The sequence below is a fragment of the Callorhinus ursinus genome, unplaced genomic scaffold (genome assembly GCF_003265705.2).
Source record: "Callorhinus ursinus isolate GAN/ISIS: 27379988/994484 unplaced genomic scaffold, GSC_fseal_2.0 scaffold14, whole genome shotgun sequence".
NCBI lineage: Eukaryota > Metazoa > Chordata > Mammalia > Carnivora > Otariidae > Callorhinus > Callorhinus ursinus.
This window is the reverse complement of record NW_027397076.1, coordinates 20,912,442-20,934,470: the sequence shown is the minus strand read 5'-3', so window position 1 is coordinate 20,934,470 and position 22,029 is coordinate 20,912,442. Positions and strand designations below refer to the sequence as shown.

The window sequence follows — 22,029 nt, the reverse complement described above, 5'->3', positions numbered from 1 at the left end:
ACATATATATATACATATATGTATGTATGTACAGTAATATTGAAGAATCTCTCGGAAATTACTAAGTGAAAAATGTAAAATAGTTCATGTTACATAATACCATTTAAGTAAAACTGAAAAAAAATAAGAAAAAAAACCCCACAAAGTAATAGTAAGCAAGATGTATTGTCACTGTTATATAAATGACAAAAAAATGGACTAGAAGTCCATATACATCATACCTATAAAAGTCATTATATCTGGATTTGGGGGAGAGAATCTGTGCTTTATGTACATGAGCTAATTCATCTTCTTGTTTAATAGTATACAGTTTAAAGGAAAACAACATTCATATTCCATTGATGCAATATAAATGCAAAAAGCAGTAAAAAGACAGGAAACAAATATGCCAACTTAAAAAGAATGGATAATTCTGGGAAACCGGAATATTGAGTTCTTGGTGTTTATTTCTACTGTTCTTGTATTTTTCAAAATTCCCAAAATAAAACAGAAGAGAGAAAAAAGGGATAGTTACTGTAATTACTTGATAACCTCCCTCATCCAGCCAAGGATTCAAGGAAGATTTGACTCGTGAAAAATTGGCTTCCATCTGAAGTAAAGGGGATGGCAAAAAAGGAATACTGGGAAGTTAGAGAATTAAAGGCACCAGAAGTAGAAGAGCATGCCCTTAGAATTTGTATGAACATACAACCCTTTTTGAATAAGTAATGAGAATACGCTTAGAGATTATCAAATTAATATTATACAAAACACTCTTTTTGATACTGCAGATGTCAAGTGGGTAGGGAGAGTAAAATAAGTCAACGCATTACACCTAAATTAAAGAATATTATTATGGAAGATGGGAGCCCATACTGTTTACTACACAGGGAGGAGTTCTCTAACTCAGTCTGACATGTGGAGGGAAGCAGGAAAAACAGACACTTTAAACAAAAAATGATGCTGGAGCTAAGACTAGGAGACTGAATTAGAAATCAGCTAAGCCAGAGATGCTTGGGGGGCTCAGTTGATAATACCACCGACTAGTGATTTCAGCTCATGACATGATTTCAGGGTCGTGACATGGAGCCCTGCTTCATGGGCAGGGAGGCTGCTTAAGATTCTCTCTCTCCCGGGGCACCTGGGTGGCTCAGTCATTTAAGTGTCTGCCTTTGGCTCAGGTCATGTTCCCAGGGTCCTGGGATCGAGCCCCGTTTCCAGCTCCCTGCTCCGCGGGAAGCCTGCTTCTCCTTCTCCCACTCCCCCTGCTTGTGTTGCCTCTCTCGCTGTGTCTCTCTCTGTCAAATAAATAAATACAAAATCTTAAGAAAAAAAAGATTCTCTCTCTCCCTCTGCCCCACATCTGCCCCCCCGCACTCCCCTCAAAAAGAGAAGAAAGAAAAGAAAAAAGAAAAAAAAAAAAGAGAAGAAATTAGCTTAGCCAGGCCATCCTGAGGTATAGCAGAAGGTACAAAGCGACTAAAGAAAAAGAGAACATTTTGTGAGTTTCTTGAGAAGAGGAACTAAGTTTTGGGTTTTGATTTTTTATTCCACAGCTCCAAAACTAGCATAATAGGAACAAATAATCTTTCTTTAGTTAATGACTCAAAGAACTAGAAGACCATCTATTACATCTTGTTTTCTATTTGCAAAATGAGAATACAGTTTATGTGAGCCAAAAGTGAAGATTTTAAGAATCATAAAATTAGATATTTCTTGGTATAAAAGGAGTATTCGATTTCAAATTTAATTTACTGCATATAAGCTTTTAACTATGTATCTTAACTCACAGAAACAGTCACTGCTTTGAACATAACCACATTTTAAATTTATATCTGCCTTAAATGTCTTCTGATAAAAAATTATTTCAAGTTGTTTGGTAACATTTACCATAAAGTGAATTTTATGGTATTTAATATGAGTTATGTTAACACTAATGGAGTAATTTCTAAAATATTATCAAACTAGAATATGCTATGGCATATTAACTATTATTTTTTAATGATATGCTCATTTGCAAGAAGTGTCATGACTGCAAAATGATGTTGAAAAATAAAATACATTCTTATTTTAAGAATTAAGAGAAGAAATAAAAAATACAAGAAAGTCAAATTACCTATAATAAAAATATTAGAATTTGACTTTTTAATTCTTTAAATATTGTTTTAGATCATTTGACAAAGTTAATTCCTATTCTAGTAGTTGGCAGTGAAATTCTGTATTTATAGAATCATGACTATATTTTTCATGTATAAACTATTAATAAATATTGATTAAAATTCTGAAGTAAAGATTTTTCTTCTTGAATTTACATGTAAGAATCAGCAAGGATTTTAAAAAATCTATAAAGTACCACTTTTAGTTACTTAGATGGGAATTAGATTATACTATAAATGTTTTCTTAAAGGGATCTGTTACTCTTACACATTTCAAATAACTGTTTTGCATTTGGAAAAATGATTAAAATCTGAACAATGTAGGTACAAAAAAAGAAATAAAATAGGCATTTTATGGTTATTTCATTTCACATAAACAGAAGCTCATGTGAATTCTGTGATCTGTTTTTTCCAACCAAACATATCCTGAAAATTATTACCTTTCATTAATAAAAATTTATATTATCACTTTCTTTTTATTTATTGTGTGATATCATGTTTTAATTTTTTTATTCAAGTATAATTAACATACAGTGTTATATTAGTTTCAGGTGTCCAATATAACGGTTCAATGATTCTATACATTTCTCAGTGCTTATCAAGATAAGTGTACTCTTGGGGCACCTGGGTGGCTCAGTCATTAAGCATCTGCCTTTGGCTCAGGTCATGATCCCAGGGTCCTGGGATCGAGCCCCACATCGGGCTCACTGCTCGGCGGGAAACCTGCCTCTCCCTCTCCCACTCCCTCTGCTTGTGTTCCCTCTCTCGGTGTCTCTCTCTGTCAAATAAATAAATAAAATCTAAAAAAAAAAGATAAGTGTACTCTTAATAACCTTTATCTATTCCCCCCCTTACTCACTCACCTTTTATTTATTTTTATTTTTTTCAAGTTTTTATTTAAATCTAGGTAGTTAACATACAGTGTAATATTAGTTTCAGGAGTAGAATTTAGTGATTCATCACTTGCATAGAACACCCAATGCTCATCACAACAACTGCCCTCCTTAATACCACTTTTAATGACTGAATGTTATTCAAAATATGAAAAGTACATAATTTATTTAACATCCATTATGCTAATGAACTTTTAGGTTGATTCCAAAGTTTTGATTAAAGTATAGCAATGAAGCTACTTGGATATGTCTTTCCATATTTAATGATCTCTTAGGATAAATCTTAGAAATGGAGTTGCTATTTCAAAGGAGGCTAGCTTAAGCTCAGCCATTATTTACATAAAGAAACTTCCCCTAATTCACTCTCACAGGCTGAGTTATTTGTCTCTACTACATGCACCAACTGTGCCTCTGCCTATATATATATATATATATATAGACTTCCAGAGGGCAGGGGCCATAATAATTTTATATCTTCAATACTTGGTATTTAATAAATATTTGCTAATTTGAATGATTGTTGTTGACAGAATATAAAGAAATAACTTAGATCCATAAGTATTAGAATCATTACAAAGACACTTAGGTAATAGAATGGTTGTGAGATACTGTAAGACTTCAAAAATTCTCTAGGATACACCTGAGATGAAGCTACCCCACACTAGAGAGATTTTAACTATTCCAAAAGACATAAGTAAATCAGTAGTGTAAATAATAAGTGGTATCAATGATATAAAAGTTCATAGATCACTATAGTCAGAATTTCTCTCTATATAATTTCTAGTATGGAATTCTACCCTACTTATAGAAACACAGATACAACTGAATCTCTTGTAATACATTCATAAGAGTTTTTGATCCTTTTATCCTTTCTCTATGTGGGCCAAAGCTAGGTGCTATGGACTGAAATGTGTCTCCACAGAATTCATATGTGAAGCCCTAACCCCCATGCGGTAATGGTATTTGAAGAGGGGGCATGGGAGGTAATTAAGTCTAGATGAGGTCATAGGGATGGGGCCCTCAAGGGATTAGTTCCTTTATAAGAGAGAAGATACACCACAGAGAAACCTGTCCTCACTCTTTTTCTCTGTCTCCCCCTCTCCGTCTCCTTGTTCATCTCCCCTTTGAGGGCAGAGTGACAAAGCAACCATCTGCAAGCTTCGAAGAAAGCCAACCATGCTGGCATCCTGATCTTGGACTTTCAGCCTCCAGACCTGAGAGAAATAATTTTCCGTTATTTAAGCCATCCAGTTTATTGTAATGTGTTATGGCAGTTCACACTGACTAAGAAGCTAGGGAAAATAGAGTACTGAAATAAACCTTTTCACTGATCCTGTTACCTAGGCTGATGGAATGTATATTTGGATATCTGTTTAATAATTACAAATGAGACTGGGTGTCCAGGGTTCCCTTTCCTCCACAACCTCACCAACATTTGTTATCTCTTGTCTTTTTAACAATAGCCATTCTAACAGGTGTAAGGTGGTATCTCATTGTGGTTTTGATTTGCATTTTCTGATGGTTACTAAAGTTGAGCACCATTAATATACCTGTTGACCATTTGCTTGTCTTCTTTAGAAAAGTATCTATTCAGTTTCTCTGTTTATTTTTTAATTGTATTGTTTCTTTTTGGTGAGGATGTGGAGAAAAGGGAACCCGGGTGCACTGTTTGTAGGCATATAAATTGGTTCAACCACTATGAAAAACAGAATGGAGGCTTCTTAAAGAGTTAAAAATAGAACTATCATGTGGTCCAACAATCTCACTTTTGGGTATCTATCCAAAGGAAATGTAAATGGGATCTCAAAAAGATATCTGCACTCCCATGTTTATTGCAGCATTAGTCACAAAAGCCAAGATATGGAAACAGCCTAAGTGTCTCTCAACAGATGAATGGATAAAGGAGATGTGATACTCACACACACACACACACACACACACACACACACACATACATATATGTATAAACTAACATATATATTCATATATATGAATATTGAATATTATATATATATACCTGTAGGGATATTGAATTACAAATATATGAATTATATATTATAATTATATATATATATAAAATTCAGCCATGAGAAAGAAGGAAACCCTGACATTTGTGACAACATGGATGGACTTTGAGGTCATTATGCTAAATGAAATAAATCAGACAGAGAAAGACAAATACTGTATGATATAACTTTCTTGTGGAATCTAAAAGAGCTGAACTTATAAAAACAGAGTAGAACGGTGGTTACTGAGAACGAGCATATGGGAATTGGGAAGGTGTTGGAAAGAGTACAAATTTTCGGTTAAAAGATGAATAAGTTCTGGGGAGCTAATGCACATCATTGTGATTATAGTTAACAATACTGTATTCTATACTTGCAAGCTGCTAAGAGACTAGGTCTTAAATGTTCTCACCACAAAAAAGAAATCACAATTACATGATGTGATGGAGGTGTCAGTTAACACAATGGTGGTAGTCATGCTGCAGTATATAAGTGTATCAAAGTTACAGGCTGTACACCTTAAACTGATACAATGTCATATGTAAATATATCTCAATTTAAAAAATATCAGTACCCAGGATATGAAATCATTATTCCAGGAGAAGTTTGGTAATACTTGATTTTTTCTTGGCATTTTCATACAATTTTAAATTTCATAAATATTTATAGATAACCAATGTATGCCAGATACTATAGGAGTTAAAGAGGTACCTATAAAAATACCTCCCCAAAATAAAGAGATTTAAGCACAGTAAGTTAAATGTAATACATTTCTTTCATTCAACCAATAAAAATGTTTATTAACCTTTTGATTATGTATAGGCCCTATACTAAACATACTCCCAGACAATTAGACCTTACTGTTTAATGGGAAGACAGACTTAATTACAAAAACAATGCCTAATTATAAATTGTAAAAAGTGTGATGAAGAAAAAGTCTAATGGATAGATTAGATCTAACATAATTGACAAATCAAGGGAGATCTATCTAACGAAGATAAGAATAAGATGAATAGCACTACTACAGTACAAAATGAAATAACACGTAAGTAACAGAGAAGGAGTACAAAAAATGTGATACTATTTTAAAAGGGACAGATCAGACTTAGGTTTCATGCAGTAAGGAAACATTTGTGTAATTCTGATGAAAACTGTCATATTTTACAAGAGTCTTGAAGTATGCATATAATTTCAGTAAGATACATAGAAGAGCATGTAAAGAATGAGCCTGCATAGACAAACCAACTTAATTGGAAAAGTGTGGGATAAATTTTAAAAACATCATGCAGTTGAAATCTCATTTACATAGGGAAATAATGGCATCTGGGACAGATCTAGAGCAGATTGCTAAAAACCTAGGACGTCATGATACAGCTTTTGTCATACAGTTTAGAAGATCAGCTAAAATAAATGAAGAAAAGAAGAAGCAATATTGGCATCAGAGGGAAAGAGAATTTCATGATAGAGAAGAACCTGACATCACTTACTGAAAAGTTACCAATGACTTACAGTTTAAAATAGTAGGATCTTCCAAAAAAAAAAAAAAGTAGGATCTTTACAGAAATGTGATTAAAACAACAACACCACCTGTCAGGTGGATCCAACACTGTGAGCAAAAAGGTAAAAGTTTCAAAGGGCAGGTTATGCTTAAATAAGTAAGCCATATATATATAGAGAGAGAAATACAAACTGGTTAAGACTCACAGCACTGAATTATATCATTTTCCATCACTTTTAAGCAATACTTAACCTCTCAGTCCCTAATTTCCTCATCTGTAAAATAAACATAATTATAGTATTTAACCCAAGAGTTGTTTGCAAATTAAATAAATACCCTTAACACTCTTGGCAGAGTACTTAGCAGGTAGTATAAATTGCTAGTTATTTATTATGTCAGAAGGAATTCTATTTTAATCAACAGAAAACATTAAGGAAAAGTTCAGCAACATTTCTTAATTCCAACATACAAATAATATATCTTTATACGTCAGACACTGTTCTAGATGTGGAGATCAAACAGTAACAACAATAAAAAAAATTACTGTCCTCATAGAGCTTATATTGCAGTAAGGGGGACAGTAAAATGCAATATGAAAACAAGCACTGTAGTACCAGAGAGTTCTAAGTAATATGAAAAAAAAATGCAATAGACTAATGAGATCATATTAATAATAAAGTCTGAATGAATCTCTGAGGAAGAAATTTTTAAGCAGGGACCTAAATGAAATGAGAGCATTGTCTATGCAAATATTTTTATATAAATTATCGCAGACACAAGGAACAGAAAGTGCAAATGTCTGGAATGAGAAAAGCAAAAAACTGAGATTGGCATAATTAGGTGATGGCAAGAAGGTCTGCATGACTAGAGCAGTGTGGTGGAGAAGGAAGGAAGACAGAAGGTGAAAGTAGAGATCCCTGAGTCCACATTATTACATGATTTTGTGGACCCTTTTAAGGATTTGACATTTTTGATAAGGGTTACAGGAAATCACTAAAAAATTCTGAGGAGTAGGTCATGATCTGATACATATTTCTAAAATACGATTTAAGAAAATTTCAGTTTAGGTACAGAGAAATAGAATTGGCATATCGTCCCCTTATTTTTTCCCATAAAAATTGTCCAGAAGCAATAAGGGAGACAAGAAATCAAGAAGAAAATTTCCATTTTTGGTGAAACTAGGCAATAGCTAACTCCCCAAACTACAGAATAGTTGAAATGCTTCTGAAATATAGTGAATATAAAAGCCAGCATATGAAGCAGAAGGTAAAAAGAAAACTGCAAGGCCAGAAATTTCATAAAGAGCCAATCAAGTCACTTTTCAAATATGAATGCAAACATTCAGGTGTCAAAAACCTATCTCATGTTTGCCAAAGCAGGAGTGGGGGGTATGTGTCTGTCAGGGGTGGGTGAAACTCTGGAATCAGCTCCATTCTAAGAAGCAAAAGAGGTTTTTCCAGATAAGAAATCACATTGAAAAGTAATATTTGCAAAGAGCAATCTGCATGACTGTGTGAAAGGAGGTGAAACTTTTCTTCTATCCCTACTGACCCAGGAGGAGTAAACACTAAATACACTCATGCTCAAAATCTTAGGTGTAAGTACACCTCCACCTAGCCTGAAATACAGCCCTAGCCACTCACCTACGTGACTTTCTTGCCAATTAATGGTTCAGGAAAATAAGTAAACAAAACTCAACAAACACATAACCTACAAAAAGAATAATATTTAGGGGCACCTAGGTGGCACAGTGGGTTAAGCTTCCACCTCTTGGTTTGTCGCTCAGGTTGTGATCTCAGAATCCTGAGACTGAGCCCTGCATGGGGCTCCGTGCTCAGCAGAGTCTGCTTCAGATTCTCTCTCCCTCTCCTTCTGTCCTTCCTGCTCGTGCTCTCTAAAATAAATAAATAAATACTAAAAAATAATCTTTAAATAATGTAGGGAAATTAAAGAGAGAAAACAAGAAAAAAAAATGGCAGATAAACCACCCTATGAAATTACTGCATCAGAGTAGATAATCTAACATTTTCTATGAATTGTAAAAATTAACAGACAAATATATCAAGGGAGTATAAGTACAAACCAGAATTTTACCATCTTAAAGGAAATGGTAAGACAATGGAAGGAGATGTAATGTGATCCCTTTAAGGCTCAGAAAAGTAGTAGAATAAAATGATAAAACTTATCAAAAAAATATGCATGATAGAAAATGGGCAAAAACAAATAAAGTTTTTAAAAAGGGAGTTAAAGAAGTTTATGAAGAAAGTGATAGACATAAAAAATAAGGAAAAAAAATCAAAAGGAATATAAAGAAAAAGAAATGGGCAAAAGAAATGTAAAATTTTTGAAGGCTGAAAAAGGATTATGGAGAAAATAGTAGATGTGAAAGACAAATAAAAGGAACCAATATTTGTGTAAGTGCATTACCATTGAACAAAAATATTGGAGCAAAGCTAATATTTCATAATACAAAGGGCTTGAATCTTCATATTGAATGGGAAAAATCACCCCAAACTATCAACACTGAAGTATACTCTGGTAAATTGATATTAAACACAACAATCTATTAAAGATGCTATACACAGAGTCACACCAAAAAAAAAAAAAAATCCTTTACATTGAGATTAAGAGGAAAAAAGGCTAATCTTGGAATTCTTATGTAAAGTTTTATTTGTGAAAATAAAATGGATTAATAAAATGCTCAACAGAAGAAACTATGATCCAAGGAGTTTATATTGAGTCAAATAATCTTTCAAGAATAAAAATAATAAAATTATTGTGAATATACAAAAAATATTTCTATGAACTGTTTCTAATATAAGTGCTAAACAATGAATGCCACCGGACCAAAAGACTATTATAAAAACCTCTGGGAAAGGAGTGGAGGGGGGTTCTGTGAAAACACTTATACGTTTATCTGTACATGTAAATATGAGGTTTGCAGGGAAGGAATAGAAGATATGTGTTGTTTACGCCTTAAGGCAAAAATGCCATAAGCACCAAAGTTAGAGGAAAGAGCAATGAAAGTAGGACATATGCTGACTCCTCACCTTTCTGATAATACCTAACATCAAAAAGATAGAACTCACAAACATTTCTCAAATTAGTACATTTAAATTAACTAAACTAAATTCTTAAAAGAGAAAGATTTCCACAATGGATTTCAAAGGGATCCTAATTCTTTGTTGTATTTGAGATAAACCTGAAGCAAAGTGATTCATAAAAATTTTTAAAAATGTACAGAGACATAGGCAATTCAAACATAAAAAAAAAAAGAATTCACTCTATCAATAACAAACAAGGATGAATTCAGGCCAAAAAGCATTCACAGTGACAAATCAGGGCTCTTTATAATATTAAATGATACAAATAATTTGCAGATAAAATAGTTATGAATATCAACATATCAAATAAGAGTTTCAACATGCATTAACAAATCTATAGGAAATACAAGGAGAAAAAGAAACACATTAGTAGTGGATATTTAATTTCACATTTCTGGACCCTTAATAAATCAAGGAGACACAGAACACTTAAAGATATAAAATAAAATACATACAGTTATAGTAAGTGGTAGGTTTGAGTCTCAAACATCAACACTTGCTCAAGTCAAGAGACTAATCTCTTGACCAGCATCCTATATTGTGATTCTAGAGTGCCTCTTGGCTGAAGCAGATAAATAGATATTTATATATTTGAAGAGGAGATGGAAAATTTTCCTCTGATTAAAACGAGCAAGTGAAAATGAGAGCTGTTAGAGGTTTAAGAAAAAAAAAACTGCTGAAATAATTTTCTGAAAGAGCAATAGACTGCAGTAATGAGCAGGTTAGTGTGATTAGCAGTAGTGCTAAGAGCTTATTTCAGGTCAACTGGAATGATACAGGGTACCGGATGATTCCCAGAATCCAAGAGCAGAAAGTAAGGGCAGCCAGTACCCAGAAAAGCTACTCAGGCTATTACTGTGTCTGTCTCCCAGCTCTATAACTGTGGAGTGTCTCACCAGCAGCCCCCCGCCCCCTGAGCTTTATTTCACCGTATTGTTCTCTACAGACTGCCTTGCTCTGTTCCATTTGCACATAGCCCAGTAATGGCTGCCAAATTCCTGCTCTACTTGACTACCCAGTTTAGACACCAAATTAAGACTGATTAGAGTTCCTTATAACTCTACTCTAGATTCCAGGGAAAGAGAATTTAATTACTATAGTTTAGGTCGTAAGGTCATAGTTATCCCACACTAATCTGGTGGGATGCAGGGCAGAATCAGGCAATTAAAAAAAAATTGGCTGAAATTGAGGAACTCCAGAAGTCTACTGTAAGTATCAGTCCCATTTTGCATGTGGTAATTTAAGATATTTATTCAAGTTCAATTTAAAAATTATACCCAAAGTTTTCTTCATATGTCCATGCCCTCAATCTGTTTAAATGTTGTCTATGTAGCAAAAGCAAAGAGAAAATATTTTTTTTTTTTACCCAAAACAGTTCATCACATTTTTAATCCATGGAGATGTAAGTATCATAATGAAGAGAATCCAACAGACATAGTGTTTTGTGGGTGGTGGGCATGTGTCAGAATGGGATAGTTCACGAGTGTATGTGTGGTTTTCCTTAGGCTGATGTATTACAACATTTCTAGATTGCTTCTGGGAATCAGCAACTGAGTTAAATTGAAATAGAGTGGGAAGAGTGGATGTTCTGCCAAACCTCAAGTAAAATGTTAACATTGTGGTTTTTATAATTTTAGCCAACGTCTATTTTTTTCTAAAATATAAGCACAATACAATTACTATTTTATTTCAAAAAGAAAGATTCTAAAGTCAAATAAAGAAACTCTTTAATTATGTTACTAATCCTCTATATTTCTAAAATAACAGAGTGTGGTACTTAATTTTTAGAAAAGAAGTTCACATTATAATAGACACAGCAAATTTTAATGATATTTATAGAATTACAATATTTTACTGTAATAAATTAGAAGATAAGACATTTATTTTGTTTATAGGAAAACTGCTTGAGTATGGCACCCTTTCCTAAAATAATCTCAGTTGAACCAAGTAAAGTCTGGGCCACATTTGCAGCAAAAATGGACTAGATTGGTTTTATAGCACCTGTAAGAATAATGATGGAAAACAGAGCATTTAATTAGATCCAAATTCTCTGTATTCCTGGTGCAACAGTGTGCATTATAAAATGGGAAACCATCTGAATTCTCTTTAAAAATGTAGGCACTATTTTCTCCTTTATATTTTCTTGCATATGTGTGTTTGAATATGTGTTTGTTTGTTTTTGTTTTATCTTAAAAATATTGAACTTGAAACTACCAGGTCAGGATCAAAGGAAAGAAGTCATGACAAGGGTTGTTGACCTAGATGGAGCTGAAGATGTAGCATTGGATGAAACTACCCAGGCTGAGTAAAAATAAGAAAAAATATAGTAATAAAACCTAGAGGAATGTATACTGAAAAGATGCACAGAAGAAAAGTAACTTGGAAAGATGTGCATTTCTCACACTTAAACTAAGAGAAAGTGCTGCAGTAAATTCTGTTTCATTTTCTGATATACTGTGTGTAGAAGGGGAAAAAAATCCATTTAAAAGTCAAAATTTGCTTCACACCCAAGTTACCTATTTTGAAATAAGAATATGAATATTGTCAAGGTTCCATGTCAGTTAATCACAAATAAATGACGGAGAAAAACCATCATCAAGTATAAACCTCATAAAAAGGTTTACAAGCTGTCTGGGATATCAGTCAATTTAGAAAAAGATAGGAACCATTGAGATAAAAAGGCTCACTCATAGGTGGCTCCAGTCATCCATACGATTTGAAAATTAACACCTACACTGTTTTCAGTAAGTGAGCAAACCCTAAATATCAAAACATACAACAGTTCTCATATGGTAATTCCTAGAAGCAGGTAAGATTAAGAATTGAAAATTTCTAGAAATAGGAAAAAATGCATTTTAAATAGAAAGCCTGTTACAAACAAAAAGGGCACAATAAAGCTCATTAGCTGCAGATTTTATATTTCCATAATAGCTGGTTCAATAAGAAAACATCAACACTTTTCAAAAACTTCTTTTTTCTATTTTAAACAGGAATCAAAAAATTAACTACTTTATGTATTTGTCATTTTATTTCTATTTAGAGATATGTTTTATAGTAAAGTGAGTAAAATTATTTATATTTAAGATTATTTACACTTAATATATTTGTATTATATTATTTATAAGTAACCTTAAGCTTATCAGGATAGAATATATCATTATGCATCACCTTAACATACACGTCCATAAACAAACTTTTTTTGATTAGTTAGGTTTGCTTCATTCTTAGTTTTAAAAAAGCAGTTTTACAAACCTCAATATAGAGTAAATTAATTTGAACATTGGTTTCCAAGCATATATTCATTCTGTGAATACAGTCTAGGAAAAATAAACGCAATCTTCACTCTTTAAGAGTGAACAACTATAAAAAGTAAACTCAGAAACAATCCATACATACATTTATTAGTTAATGGAGAAATAAAATTTGGTAGGTCCAAAGAATGATATACTAACTGGCAATGAAAAGGTACTACAACATGGATAAACCTCAAACACAGTATGCTTCATGAAAGAAGCCAGACATAGAAGACTACATATTGTGTGATTACATTTATATGAAATGTCCAGAAAAGGCAAATATAGAGAGACAGAAAGTAGATTAGTGTTTGACTTGAGTCAGGATGAAAAATGAGAGTGACTCTAAATAGACACAAGATTTCTCTTTGTGATGATGGAAAGTTTCTAAAATTCAGTTGTGGGGAGAGTTGCACAAACAGTAAATGTGCTAAAAGTCACTGAACAATATACACTTAGAACTGGTGAATTTTATGGTATGTAAATTATACCTCAAATAAAGCTGTTTAAAGGGGATGTTCAATATATAAGCATGTATGCTTTCCAGAGATTAAAATAAAAAGGAAAATACCCTCTGCCGAAGAAAGTAACCTCAAAGGAAAACACAAATCTCAATTTTCAGTTGGTGTTAATTTGTAAAAGTACCAAACGTGATGCAAAATAGTAGTTTTAAAATAATATGAAAGACAGGGCCCCTGGGTGGCTCAGTCGGTTAAGCTTCTCTGCCTTTGGCAGATCATGATCCTGAGATCCTGGGATCAAGCCCCAAGTCCTCTGGCTTCCTGCTCAGCAGGGAGTCTGCTTGTCCCTCTCCCTCTGCCCCTCCCTACTGCTTGTGTGCTTTCTCTCTCTCTCAAGTAAATAAATTCTTAAAAAAAAAAAAGATGGGGAAAATTGTTAAAAAAATAAAATATATGAAAGATTACTTGAAGTTCAGAAGAGGTTGAATATGCCCACCCACCAGTGAAAATGAAAGGTGGTACCAGCAAGGTACCATATGCAAAATATTTATCTAATGATAATTTAACATGCATTTAATTATACAGTCTGTATATCCTTCTAAGCCTCTAAAACCAGCTCCTAAATAACTACTAAACTTTGCCATCCTTTAATCCTCTAGTTCTTACAATTATAAAACATTTTGAAGGGCTGAATATTTCAAATCAACAGTTAAATAAATGCAATATCAAAATTTTCTATAAGACTTTAAAAGTTTGATATGTGTCCATTCAAGCCATTAAAATTCCATTCAATCAAAGGAGCCTTATACTTTCCCCCTGCTTTTCTCATTTTATTGCAACAAAAAATATCAAGTGCATTTATAACTTAGAAGTGGTTTCAGTGACCCACAGCAAAAGACTAAGGGCTGCAATAATTATTTTGACATTAATAATGTTTTCGAGGCACAAGTGGTTTGTTCTTTTGTCTGTTTTATAATTGTTGTTTCTTCTCCTGGAGAAAGAAAATTGATCATTCTCTTGTCTGAATTCTGACTTGTCTCTTATATTAAGAGCTTGAAAAAAGAACCTTAAGGTAATATATTTCAACAGCATCCTCACAATAACTTCACTATTTTTGTTTCTCTTATCTCAAGACAGAAATACTAGATAAAATTAAAAAGAATGACAAAGCACGTATTTCATACTTATCCATGATTCTTTTTACTATATCTATGTAGTAAAAAACAAAAATGTACAGATATACCTTAGAAATGATCCTTTAATAAGCAATAAAAATGGTTTATTGCTGGATTTTGCCTCATGAATGTATTAAGTAAAATTCTATTATGTAGTGTATGTACACATACATGTCTATGCTTATATCTCTGCTGGGCTGCCAATCAGTGGCCAGATCTGCCTGTCCATGTTAGAGCATGGGTCTGAGGCTCATTGTCCTTTTCTTGTCTCTTCATCAATTTCTCTGTTGTCTAAATCTGCTTGCCTGTGCTTATCTGTCTGCCTATTCATCCACATCCCTCTGTAGTATGTTTCTGGCTGGTTGTCAGTTAGCCTGTCCCTGTGTATTGGTCCGTCCATCCCTGCCCCATTGTCAGTTCCGATCTGTCAGTCTTTCTCCACATTTACTTGTCAGCCTGTCCCTGCTTGCATATCTGTTGGTCTATGTATATATCAGTATGCAGGTACATTCCTGTCTATGATTCTATGTGCACCTAGGTGTAGATTAAAATATTTCCTTTAGTCCAGATTTAGTCTGTACTCTACCCTATGAACTATGTGGGTGTTGACCAAAGGTTTGGAGATAGCTAGAAGGGGTTTCAAAATGAAAACGAGAGTTGTAACTAAAGCCAAACAAAACTGTTCTCAGAGTCAAAGGAGAATATATAAGAACTTAAACACTTCAGAGAATTGTTTTTATGGGAATATCCCAGTTCTCAGCATTATTCTTGAGATCCAGTCTACTCCCACCCCTGTTGACAACCTAAAAATAATTTTCTTCTTTGGCAATGCAAACCTTCATCCCTTCATGTAAATTCCACCAATTCTCATAAAGATTTTCCCTGTCCTAAAATATTCCCATGTTTTACCCCCCAAGAATAATCTGAAGGCGAAAAAAAATTCCTGGCAGAACATTTTCTAAAGCTTAAGTTATTTTGTGAGGAATAACACTAAGTAAGAGGAGGGTGAAAGAGAATTGCAAGATAACCCAGGGTGTTTTTAATGCTCTAATTCCCATATATTTCAAGGTCCACTTGCTGGTGAAGACAGAAGATGAATCTCAATATCCTGCCTGTGAACTAAAGATCTGCCTTTCAAATCTCCCATGGGTGATTCATGGAAAAAAACACAAATGGACATGACACACACAGACATGCACACAAATGCCTTCACACACAGATTCACATGGCTACTCAGGTACTTCTTAAAAAAAATCTAGAGAGAGTAAATATAAATTCATATTAAAGACAAAAAATTCCAGAACAATAGAATGCCCATAGTTATCCACTGTCCCAATAAATATAAACAAAGAAAGTTTACTTTGGTTTTGCTCTACAATGTCCAGGGACCTAACAGAACCTAAAATAACAAGACCCATTGCAATAATTTTCTAAGCACTAATAGTGCTTTGTTAAGGTTCTACATATACACATGCATATATTTTAATTACTAGACATTACAATTCAAAGCTGAAACTATTAAAACTGCTTTACTTTGATAGATTTTGGCAGGTGATAGACAACCTTCTACTTTATGATGATATTTCTTATATTAGATGTGGATATCGGACAATATCACAAGATTTTTTGTGTGCTAATGAAGTGACAGAAGAGTAATTTATGAAGTAGGTCAAATGTACTTACACTGCATGGTAGTAGTGGCCTATTTTTCTTTTCAAAGTTGTTTTACCAAATTCAGATATAGCTAGAAAATATGATTCAGTTCTACAGAAATACTGAAGGCATATCAGATGTATTGATGAAATTAAAAAGGACAATCCAGGAATTCACACAACACACAACATATGCTTCTTAGAATTAAAGCAGAATTGCCACCTGGCAAAGTTTTCATTTGAACAGGTCGTCCTTTGAACACATTCAAACTGAGTACCTGTTGATTCCATGAAAATAACTAGAAATAATACAGTATTTATACCCAGTAGTCAGTTTGGCTATTCATTGTTTCCCCATATAATATGAATTATTAAACTAAGCATTAACTTACTTACATGCAAAATTAAATGTGAAATGCCTCTGAGCTTCAAAATTATACCATTTTGTTCTTTAGGTTTCCTTTGATAAACCTAACCTCTTTAACCATATTCATTCACCGTATGATATTTTGAAGACAAAAAAAGTCTTTAAAAGATAATTCATGAATTCCATAAGAAAAGACAAGCAGAAATCGCATAATTAACTAAAAAAACCATCATGCCTACTACATTCACATAAAAATATGGGATTGAAATAAGCACTGCATCATTTCCCTTCTCTTTCACCTGAATTGCTGTTTGACATGTATTTTTCAACATTTTCACAGCTGTTCTTACAGTAAACATAAAACTCTGCCATGATCAGAGAGCCATTACAATATAGTGGTTAAATGCAAGACTCTGAGCTGAAGATTCTCTATCCAAACCTTGATTAACCACTAAGCTACTTATGCTAAATAACCATGGGCAATTGCTTTATCTCTGTCTGGATTTCCACATCAGAGAAATGATTATAACAGCAGCTACCTTGCAAGGCTATTGGTAGGATTACCATGAGAAAATATATGTTGTGTTTAGAATAGTCTTTAGCACACAGAATGTACTCGACAAATGCAAAATATTATTAATATTTATCAGATGCCATTCTAACTTTAGGGCTTTAAAGAGCCCATTAAGAGTGAAAGTAATATGCTCTATAGATAGCCATATCAAATTGAGGAATTTGGAAGGATTTTGGCAGAAGAAAAGGATAAAGTTATATTTTTAGGCTAAAAATCAGTGGTTATCTGCGAAGTAGACTATCTTGAACATGGAAGTTTAGGGTTATATTTGGCCCAAACTTTGGAAGATCTTTCTTTTCTAGAATAAAGTTTGGAAAACTATGCTCATGACCAAATATGGCCCCTAAAAGCATTTGTTTTCTTGTTTTTGTTTTACATTTTTAAAAGGGTGAATAAGGACAAAGAGGGAAGAATGAGGAGGAATGTGTCACAGAGAGCTAATGGGGCCCCAAAATCTAAAATGTTTACTCTATTGGTTTTCTAGGGCTTTTGGAACAAAGTACCACAGACTGGGTGGTATAAACAACAGAATTTTTTTTCCTCACAATTCTGGAGGCTAGAAGCTGAGATCAAAGTATCAGGAAAGTTGGTTTCTTTTGAGGCCTAGTTCTTGGCTTAATAGATAGCTACCTTTTCCTGGTGTCTCTCTATACGTGTGTGTCTGTTTCCTCTTCTTCTAAGGACATCAGTCATACTGGGTTAGGATTTACCTTAATGACCTCATTTTAATTTAATCACTTCTTTAAGAAACACTGTATTCAAATAAACTCACGTTGTGAGGTACTAGGAGTTAGAACTTTAGCATATGAATTTTACAGAGAGACAGTTCAGCCCCTAACTTTTATTAGCTGGCCCTTCACAGACAAAGTTTACTACCCTGCGTTCTGGAAGCCTGAGGAGGTTATACACGACGTGTGAAACAGTATCTTTGTGTCTCCTTTAATATGTGTTTGTCAGTACAAATGGAGACACAAGGAGAGACTCACTAAGCTCTGAGAGATCTGTTTTTCCCATTAAGATATGCTGAGGGAAAAACACCTCAAGGAATTCGTAGCTAAGCTGTTTAAAGGTGAGGTCAAAGGGGCAGGGCTGACTTAATGAAAATAAGAGGAAGCCACAGGCAGAGAAGAATGTAGGTGAACACATATCTGGGTCCCCCAAAGAGGGTCAGATAATCACACTGAATAACAGGAAGCCCAGTATCAGGGACAGGCCTGAAGATGGAGATGTTGTGAGAGCTATACCAACACTCAGTACCACTTTTTAGTATTTACCTCAACAAGCCCCTATAGTATGATTTTATGATATTTTGTCACTCATTTCACACATATGAATATTATTATTACCCTCCCACACACATTTATAGATTAGAAACTGAGTTGGAATTAGAACACAGGTTCTAATCTCCTTAGGTACTGAGTCAAAATATACAAAGTTTGGAATCAAACAGCAATAGAACAAGAAATTCAAGGGTCTTGTAGAGAATGAAGTCAGATGCTTAAAACTTCACTTTGTTGGTGATAGGTCAATTCATTGATTTTAAGACAGGATTGGCACTGATGACAGATATGGACTCAAAAGCAAAGAAAAGAAAAGAGAAAAGAAATGAAAAGAAAGAAAAGCTTTTCAGCAGGTAATTGCTTTTGTGTCCACGTTTTGATCTAGTCATAATGTACAAGATAATTTCCTATAACACACTTTCAAAATAATTACTGGGTGGTTCCCTTTTATAAAGAGGACATTTGTACATCTGTTTCCAAATTCCAATAAAAGATACATGAAAGACATGTATGATGCTTAATTTACTTCCCAGTATAACTCACAATATTAAAGTAGGTTTTCTGTATATGCTTATTAACTCAATATGAAATGTATCTGAGAAATTCAGACTCAGAATTTTTCACCAGTCTTGTGACCTAAAGAAAGCAATTTCTAGCTTGGATTTGCATACTATTTTTGTAAAGATTCAAACTCACAGTTAAGGTCAACATCTGGCTGGATTGAACATTCATATTTAACAGTTTCACTCTCATTAAAAAATGTTTAGCATTTTTCCAAAGCAAAAACTGTCTTTTGTTTTAATAAAAGTATTCATATATTTGCTTTGTTCCTTGAGGGGATGGTCTGTATGCTTAAACTACTCTATTCAGTTAGAATTTGAGGCCATCTCACTAGACAAGCCACTGGAGCAAAATAAAATGCAAACAAAAAGGGCAAAGGGAGCAACAAAATGAGCAAGAGAATTTACTGGCTTGTCTTCTATTTCCATATCTTTTGGGAGAAGGGAAAAATGGGAATATGAGATACGGTTCTATCTGCTTTCTCTGGTAAGGTATGGTTGAAAATTTAGCTGTTTGATAGCCATAGAGATTATGCTGACCTATTTCTCAAGTTAATCTTAATTTTTAATTTTATCTATGTATAGAGTACTTCTATAGAGTACTCCAATGCTGGGCAATAACTACATGATCAATAGATTATTTTTATCACTAAGACCTTTAAACAATGGATCTATGATAATACACATATACACATACACACACATTCATATACACACATGCAGCACTGAAGAAAGATGAGTCAAGGTGGTTTCAGTTGGTACATTCTGTATGTGAGATTCTATGATACAATGCATTCAGAAATAATACTGTTTATCAAACGTATGTTGTGCATGCACTATGTGTTTGTTAGTTAATGTGTGTGATCTCTACTACCCACAAAAATCCAAAAAGTAGATACCATTATCTCTATTATACACCTAATAGGAGAGAGGTATGTGGGAGACCAATTAACTTACACAAATTTGCTTAACACATTTAAATCTAGTTTTCCTTGTCCTCAATCCAATGTTCTGCCTATGATGACATTTTGACCTATGGAGTAGAGTGAAGAGAGTATTTGAATACAATTGGATGATAAGTCTGGGATCCACAGTAAAGTTGAATGCAAATCATTGACTGAATACAGGATATTTCATGTCTTACATGTGCATAAGCAGCCGCTAAAAAGCCAGCCTTAATTGCCTTCCACTGTGGACACCAATTAGAAGTCCTGAAATATTAATAAACTGGCTGATTTAAGAGAAAATACCATTACGTACTTTCTTCCTACATCTTGCTTTGAAACACCAAACAGATCATGGGCACTCAATAAATATTAAATATTTAAGAACAACTAATAAAATGAAATTATAGTAATATTTTTGCAAAGAACTCACCAGTAGATGAAGTAAAACAAGTTTTAGCACTAGACCTGGAAGCTGAGCAGATTTAGATAGCTGGGTAAGTGAATGAACCCTATAGGGAGGCAAGAGACACTAGAATGATATGGTAGAAAAGGTTAATAAGAGGTCAGAGCAATAAAAATTTTTATTGCAATTTGACAATTAAAACTGCCCCTCCTGATTTTTATATTTGTTCTATTCATCTAACATCCAAAATATAAATTAAAGGATATATTACTAAGCTGTTGTTATATCTTCCTTATGCTGGAATAAATAAATAAATGATGTTAAATCACTTTAGCTTTGACATTCATAAGGCAGTGAATTATAAAACTCTGAGACACTCAGGAGTATATGCAGTTTCAGAGAGCATACTTCTGTAGATTTAAATTAGAGCTGCAAGTTACTGGGGAAGAAACCAGACTGGGAGCAAGCTCACTTTTTGTTTTTCCTTAAGTGAGTGGAGGGAAAATATTCCATAAAGGAGAGAAAGATTGCCAAATGGAGGAATCCATAGGGAAACCTTAATTTAAGCCCCTGTTCCTCAATTCTTATAAGATTCATGAAAAAAAGAAGCACTTAGAAGTACTCTTTGGGGTCCCTATTCTCCTTCATCTTTTTTTCATTTTTTGCCTTTTACAATCCCTCTGGGATAAAAGAAAATAAACTCCGAGTAACTATTTGGGTGACTCAATCCTTCTTCTCCCTCTCCTTCATTCTTCTAATAGTCTCTCAAATGCTCAAAAGAAATGAGAACACATTTAACAAGTGCTTTCGTGAAGCTGAGCCACCATTTCCTCTCCCGAGCCTGTGATTAACCCACTGATGGGTCCACAAACTCTGTGTTCCAGTCCAAATACAGCAGCAGGTATACCCGCTCCGGGTCAAACACACCTGCTATTCTACCTATTCTAATAGTCATTTTTAACATGGAAGAATATCAATACCATGGTAGGGTTCACTGAGCCTATTCACACAATAACAAAACACTTAAAAACATCAAGAGCCCTAATATCATATTTTAAAATATTTCTTCAGTTTTCATAAACTCTCTGTGATTACTATGTGCTTGCTTTCTATCCTACACTCCTACTCACTTGCTGACACAAAACACCCCCCTACACACATACCTTTAACTTTTAGGAAACAGGCACAGTAGTAACCCCTCTTCCTGTTCTAATATATCATAGGTATAATAAGCTAGATTTCAGGGTAGGATAAGGTTTTTTCCATTTTTATTAATTCAGTTAATATTCAGAAGTTTGCCAGCTTTTCACATTTTACTTTGCTAAACAGTTTTGTGTACTTCATAAATATATTGGGGTTGTTCACTTCACAGAACAAAGTTGAATAACAAATTTTTATGGTAAGCATGTTTTACTAAAAATGTGGCAATTAATTTTAGGAAGATTCTTTCAAACTTAAAAATAAAGACCTATCAAGCCAGAAAAGTACATCGATATAATATTCTTATGAAGACTCCCACTGGAGTTTCTTTAAATTGAATACTTTTATCATTCATATATTTATATACCGTAAATATCAATGGCACCAAAATTAACAGCAGCATTTGAGATAAAGTTTGAGAATATAATGAGGAAACATCATGATCATGTAAAAATATTTTTTTAAGATATATAAGGTTAAC

General features: G+C 33.6%; 1 protein-coding gene across 1 annotated transcript in view; it reads right to left on the bottom strand.

Moving 5' to 3' along the window:
• Positions 1-22,029, bottom strand: part of MGAT4C (MGAT4 family member C) — a 1,003,641-nt gene that overhangs the window by 729,315 nt on the left and 252,297 nt on the right. Inside the window, exon 6 of the mRNA XM_073900560.1 lies at positions 20,376-20,454. The gene's annotated coding sequence lies outside the window, so the exon portion shown is untranslated. The remainder of the gene's footprint in view (positions 1-20,375; positions 20,455-22,029) is intronic.